Source organism: Zingiber officinale, chromosome 2B (genome assembly GCF_018446385.1).
Source record: "Zingiber officinale cultivar Zhangliang chromosome 2B, Zo_v1.1, whole genome shotgun sequence".
NCBI classification, from domain to species: Eukaryota; Viridiplantae; Streptophyta; class Magnoliopsida; order Zingiberales; family Zingiberaceae; genus Zingiber; species Zingiber officinale.
The window spans coordinates 137,253,404-137,259,843 of NC_055989.1; the positions used below are offsets into that span (position 1 = coordinate 137,253,404).

General features: G+C 34.1%; 1 pseudogene; it reads right to left on the reverse strand.

Annotated features, from left to right (window-relative positions):
* Positions 1 to 3,838: 3,838 nt before the first annotated feature.
* Positions 3,839 to 4,296, reverse strand: LOC122048753 (annotated as a pseudogene).
* Positions 4,297 to 6,440: the final 2,144 nt, after the last annotated feature.

Consider the following 6,440-nt stretch of genomic DNA (forward strand, 5'->3'; position numbering starts at 1 on the left):
CACAAAAATATCATCTTGACTATTTTTCAGAAATAAAGTAGGATGAATTTATCTTCTATGAAATCCTTTTGACACTAAAAATATTGACAATCGTTCATACCAAGCATGAGTTGCTCGTTTTAGCTCATACAAGGTATTTTTAAGCTTATACACTTGGTTTGAAAAATATGAATTTTTAAACTCCGGTGGTTGCTCAACATAGACTTCTCCCTTAATAAAATCATTTTAAAATGATAATTTCACATCCATTTGATACAACTTAAACCCTTTATGAGTGGCAAATGCTAACATCATCCTAATGGACTTCAATCGAGCTACGAGTTCATAAGTTTCATCATAATCTAACCCTTCTACTTGATTAAAATCTCTAACTACTAACCTAGATTTGTTTCTCACAACCACTCTTTTATCATCAAGTTTGTCCTAAAAAAATTATTTGTATCAATAATTGATTTTCTTCAAATCTAGGAACTAAATCCTAAACTTTACTTATCCCAAATTGAGATAATTCATCTTGCATTGTTAAAATTCAATCTGGATCAAGTAAGACATTATCAATATTTTTTTGTTCAATTTGGGAGATTAATGCTATTTGACTTCCTTCATTTCAAAAGTATGATTTAGTTCTCACCCCTTATGTAATATCTCCCATTACTTGATCTAATGGATGATTAGCATTTGTCCTAGTAGATCTTGGTTCTCGAGTTGTGGTGATCACATGCTCAAGCGATGACTCTTCTATTCTTTCACTCTCACTCTTTTAGTTTTCTTCCCCATTATCATTTTCTCCATTTAATGTTAATTTTTCCAATTCAAATTATAGTTCAGCCTCTATTGTTTTAGTAGGATTTGAAGTTGGATTTTCTTCAAAAATAACATTTAGAGATTCTTCGACTATTTTAGATTTCTTATTGTAAACTCTATAGGCTTTGCTATGAGTAGAGTACCTTACAAAAATATCCTCATCCGCCTTAGCGGAGAATTTTCCTAAGTGATCTATGGTGTTTAAAACTTTACATCCAAACACTTTAAGATGTTTAATTGTAGTTGGTTTTCCAAACCATACCTCTTGAGGTGTTTTGTCCAAAAATCTATATATTAAGGTATGATTTTGCACATAGCATTCCATATTTATTGCTTCGGCCCATAAGTAGCTGTGAAGTGAGTATTCATTCAACATACTCCTAGCCGCCTCTAGTAAGACTCTATTCTTTCTCTTAACAACTCTATTTTGTTGAGGTATCTTATGGGTAGAAAATTCATATTTATAAACATGTTGTGAGCAAAAATTGGCAAATCTTTCATTTTCAAATATATCTCAATGATCATTTCTTAATTGATTTATTTTCAGATTTTTCTTATTTTCTACTTTTGTAAAAGGCAATCAATATTTCTAAGGTATGATCCTTATGTTTCAAGAAAAAAAACTCATGTGTATATAGTAAAATCATCTATCTCAACTAAGCAATATCTACTATCATTCAAGAAAACATGCTTACTACTATCAAATAAATCCATGAGTAATAGTTTTAATGCGGTAGATGTAGTCAAAATAGTTTTACCTTTGTGGGTAGCTTTGATTTGCTTACTCATTTGCTATACATCACACAATTTATCTTTTTGAAACTTCAACTTTGGCAATCTTTGCACTAGCTCTTTCTTTGATCTATGTTAGTGAAGAAAACACCTAATCGATTGCACCAATTAATTAGGCGATTGGTTAATCGATTTGAAATACTTTTGTGTTCACTAAGAAATCTCCTAATTGATTACACCAAATCCTAATCAATTGATTGATTGATTAGGAAATTCCTAATCGAGTGGTTGATCAATTTGGAATGCTTCTGTATGCTCGAGTTTGATTACCAATCGATTGGCAATTCATGTCCATTGATTCGTACACCTAAAATAGAATTTTTTAATCCTAAACCCTCAAGCACATTACCAATCGAAACCAATTATCTCATGTCAGATGAACCTCATGTTTCTTGGACTTTGTGCCTTGAGCTTTCTCATTACCCTAGCATATGATCTCGCGATATGTTCGGGTTCCCATCTTTTACTAGGAATTTGGTCCTCAACTTTCTTATACTTCTTTTACCATGCATTTAGTCTTCCGATCTTGCCAAGAATCTGGCTATTGACCTTTTTGGACTTTTCTTACCTTGCATCCAGTCTTTCAACTTGTAAGGTCTTCTTCTTGCCAAGAATTTGATTCTCATGCTTCTTGGACTTCTCTTATCTTGCACACTCGTAACTCAATTAAAAGCTAACGTATTAACCTAAATGTAAATAATTGTCAATTATTTAAATTTCTCATAGGATATGATTGCACCAACAACAATATATATATATATATATATATATTTGTGATATAAAGTATTTCTATTTTATATATTTATTGTGTTGTATTATTTTTTTTAAAAAAAAATAGTTTAGCTTAAAATAAGATTGCTTTATGATCTAATTAGTTACCATAATGTAATTTATACTATTTAATGAATTACATAGGTATTTAATATTTAATAAATTTTATAATACAGTAGTTAGTAACTATTGATTAAATAATGTATTATTGAATATATTTTTGTTAGGGGAAATGAGATTATAATATTTGTTAAGGTTTGGGTTAATTGCACTTGAGGTAGCTTTCATATATAATTATTTAAAGGATATGACTTGAGCGAGGTAAACTTATCTAAGTTTTATATTGTTCAAATTTATTTAATAAGGCAATCAAATTAAATTATACAATTGAAATGATTGTTTAATTATTTTTTTTTCAATTTTATCCTGATAAGATTTTTTTATTCCCCTTAATGTAAGATTTAGCTTGACTTTTGACTAAGGTGGAGAGACCTCCACTATCTGCCACATCTATATAATATTCTCATAAATGGACAGTGCCGACGACTTGACAAGGCACTTAAAGTAGATCTGATCATGATTCAAAATTAACGATTTGATAATTTGCAATTGTTAGTTTGACGATTTCAGATAGATTGACTCTTAATTTTAACTATTTAAGACGATTACGGTTCATGATTTGAAATCATCGGTTCATGATTCGGTTCACAGTTCATCACGGTTCAAGATTATTATGTTAAAAAATTAAAAATTAAAAACTAAAATTTATTATAAAAAAAGAACTTGTACTTATTTAAATTACATACGTATCCCTTTAGGGTATAGGAAAATCAAAATCTACATAGTTCTTTTACATTTTATCGCACATTATGTCATGGCGATGCCATAAAGCATTTGTTGTAGCAAAAAGTGAAACCGTTACTTTAACGAGCGCCTCTCCATGCCCAATAAATAGTGCAGTGATTAATTGATTGTGCAAACGACGTATTATCAAAAATTATTAATGCGGTAATGATGCGATCGACTGAATCCTAATTAACTACTAGCATCGGGTAGTAATGGTAAAGAAATTGAATGAAATGCGATGCACTAAAGGAATTTTTTTTAATTGGGATGACAATTCTAAGAAAGTTGCCTTTTTAATGGGTTCCTAGAAGTGCTTTATTTATTTTAATTGTCGATAGAAAATTTTCGTAAAACTAAATTGGTTATCTTCAACGTTAATTAGCTCAAAGAGCTGATATCTGAATTAAAAAAAAGTTGAATGAACTCGTTAGGGAGTATGATTGATCCTAATTAATTAACGTTCCTCAGCTATATTTGAAAAACAATAACAATCTTTATTACAAATAATAATATATATTTTTAAATGTCTTACTTACATAGCATTCCCTCAGCTCTCTCCTTGGGCAACATACATATAATCTCGGTAACAAAATTCTTGTATATATATATATAAACGTTTGTTAACTTAGATCATGTGGCTCAAGGTCGCAAGGCCTCCGTCTTCATCATCTGCTTGAACTCATGGAAATTGACCTTTCCATCGCCGTCAACATCGACCTTGCTGATCATCTTCCTGCAGGCCTCGACGGTCTTTCCTTGCTCGAGACCCAGCGACCTGAGAACCAACCCAAGCTCCTCGTCGGTGATGAATCCGTCCCCGTTTTGATCGAAGACCTTGAAGGCCTCCTCCATTTCCTCCTCGTTCCGATCCTCCATGATCATCAGGTACAATGCCCCGAACTCCTCCATGTCCATGCACCCGTCGCCGTCCGTGTCGATCTTCTCGATCATCGCTGTCAGCTCCTCCTCCGGGATGTGCAGGCCCATGTTCTTCAACGAGTCGTGCAGCTCCTCGTTTGTGATGCTTCCGTCGCCGTTTTGATCGAACATCTGGAAGACCCGCTTTAGCTCCGACGGGTCCATTTAATTATCCTGTTTGTATTATGGTTGTTCAAAGGACCATGCCGTATGACAAGCAAGTTAGTTAGTTAATTAGAAGGCGAGGTAAATTGGCAAAAGGAGAGAGAGATCGATGTGAGCTTGTTGATGGCAGAAAATAGAGGAGCAAGGAAAAGGGGGATTGTGATGAGTTAATTAATACGGACGGGCCGGGGAATGCAGGAAAACGAATTGAAGCTTTCCCTGCCACTGCCATGAATTCCTCTTTTATATGCATTGTTTGAGAGGCTGCGAGCAAAGTATGGAGCTGTTGATTGCCTATCCATTTATTCGTAGGTAATGGACATAATTAATTCTGGGAGTCATTTTATTTCAACAAGATTTATCAGAGTCCCAATGTCAATAATATGTTAAATGCCTCCACGGATGACGGGGATTCTCACAGCGCTGCAGTTCAATCCTTTTATTGAGATATAGGGATTATTGAGATATATTTGACATTGGATTTAGTGGAAAACTTAAGTTGAGTAACTGTGGGCCGAAGTATCTATGGATGGATAAAGTTCAGCCGATGATTGGAAGGCATTGTGTTGCTTCCACCATCTGCCACTCTCTGTGTAGAAACAGGTGCTTGAGCCGATTAATGCTCATTCATAAATGCAGCCCCAAACAATGCTTCAGGAGTCAGGGTTTGATCTAACCTGGATGGTGCCTGAACAGTGCCCTTCTCAGGAACTCAGGAGCTGAAAAATTCAAAGAATTTTTACTAATCAAAAACAATTTATCAAATTAAGAATTCAACATCTAGACTAGTCCCCGATGATGTCATCTTTTTCTTTTTTTTTTTCGTTCCCCCCCCGCGGCAGCCAAGATTGACTGCTCAAGGTCTTCACATGAAAGTACAACAGGACTTGAATTTACCTAATCAACTTGATGATATTGTTCAGAGATACCAATTTCCGAAATAAACCCATCAAATTTATGTGTAATATTAGTAATATCAGTACTGTCTGGTTCCCCATGCTCAAATACTTGGGCATGAGAAACTGTAAAATTTGATGAGACAACTTTATCATTATTCGCAATTAACGAAAGCAAATTCTTTGATGAAAAATCTTCTGAAGATCTGTTTTCTTCCTCAACAAATCAACTTACGAACTTAGAAGATACAAAAACTGATGTCCATGATTCTTCATCTATCATTAAGAGCCTGATTAGAAGAGGAAGCAGATGAGCATATTGGATATACTTATCTCTATTAGGTGGATTTATTTATAAGTTGTACACGTGAATATCATCCGAACCTTTTAAAGTGATCTAACTTATGTCTAGTGGATTTCGGGTAATTGAATGTGAATCTCATATGTGTAGAACCTATAGTCCCGCATCTATTATCAACTATTTATTGATAATAGATGTTCAGTATATTTGGATTTATAGTCTCACATATATTATTATGGCTGATAATAGATGTGCACTCTATAATGGGTTGGTCCCCAGAATATTAGGGCATCCTTGAGACGTCTCATCGTTCTCCATTGACGAAGAGAATTCGGCGCCATTAACCCTAACTCTTCCGGAAGACCTACCTTTTCCTTCCGCTGCTTCTTCTTCCACAGAATCTTCTTAATGACGTTAAAGGACAAAGATATGACTCTTCAATCAAGTTATTTGTCATTATGTTTATATATTATTTATTTTCTTATGTTGTGTTCTAGATGAAACGAAAATTCATGCTCATATGTTCTTATTTTTCCTATTTGAATTCTTATTTTAGTGGTTTAGAATTCATGCGGCTTAGGTTTTACGAGAACTATCAATTGGTATCAGCGCCAAGTTTCTGTTTCGTCGTTTTTTATTGGCAATTACTCTGTACTGCAGTTAATAATAAGGAAAGCAGAATAAAGAAAGAATTTAAATACTTTCTTACTTGGAGACGGCGAGGATGATGCTGATGTGTGTGTGATGTTGGAGAATGGAACACTGCTCTGATACCAACTGTAACAACCACCCTTCTTACTACTACTCTCTAAGGGTGACCGTTACCTAACTACTACTCTACTCACTAGTGTCACTTATGCTATTATTAGCGGCACTTAGATTTATCACGGCCCTAGAGGAATTCCTACCGAAAAATTTCGACAGAGTCTCCCCTGTACCGGTGACCA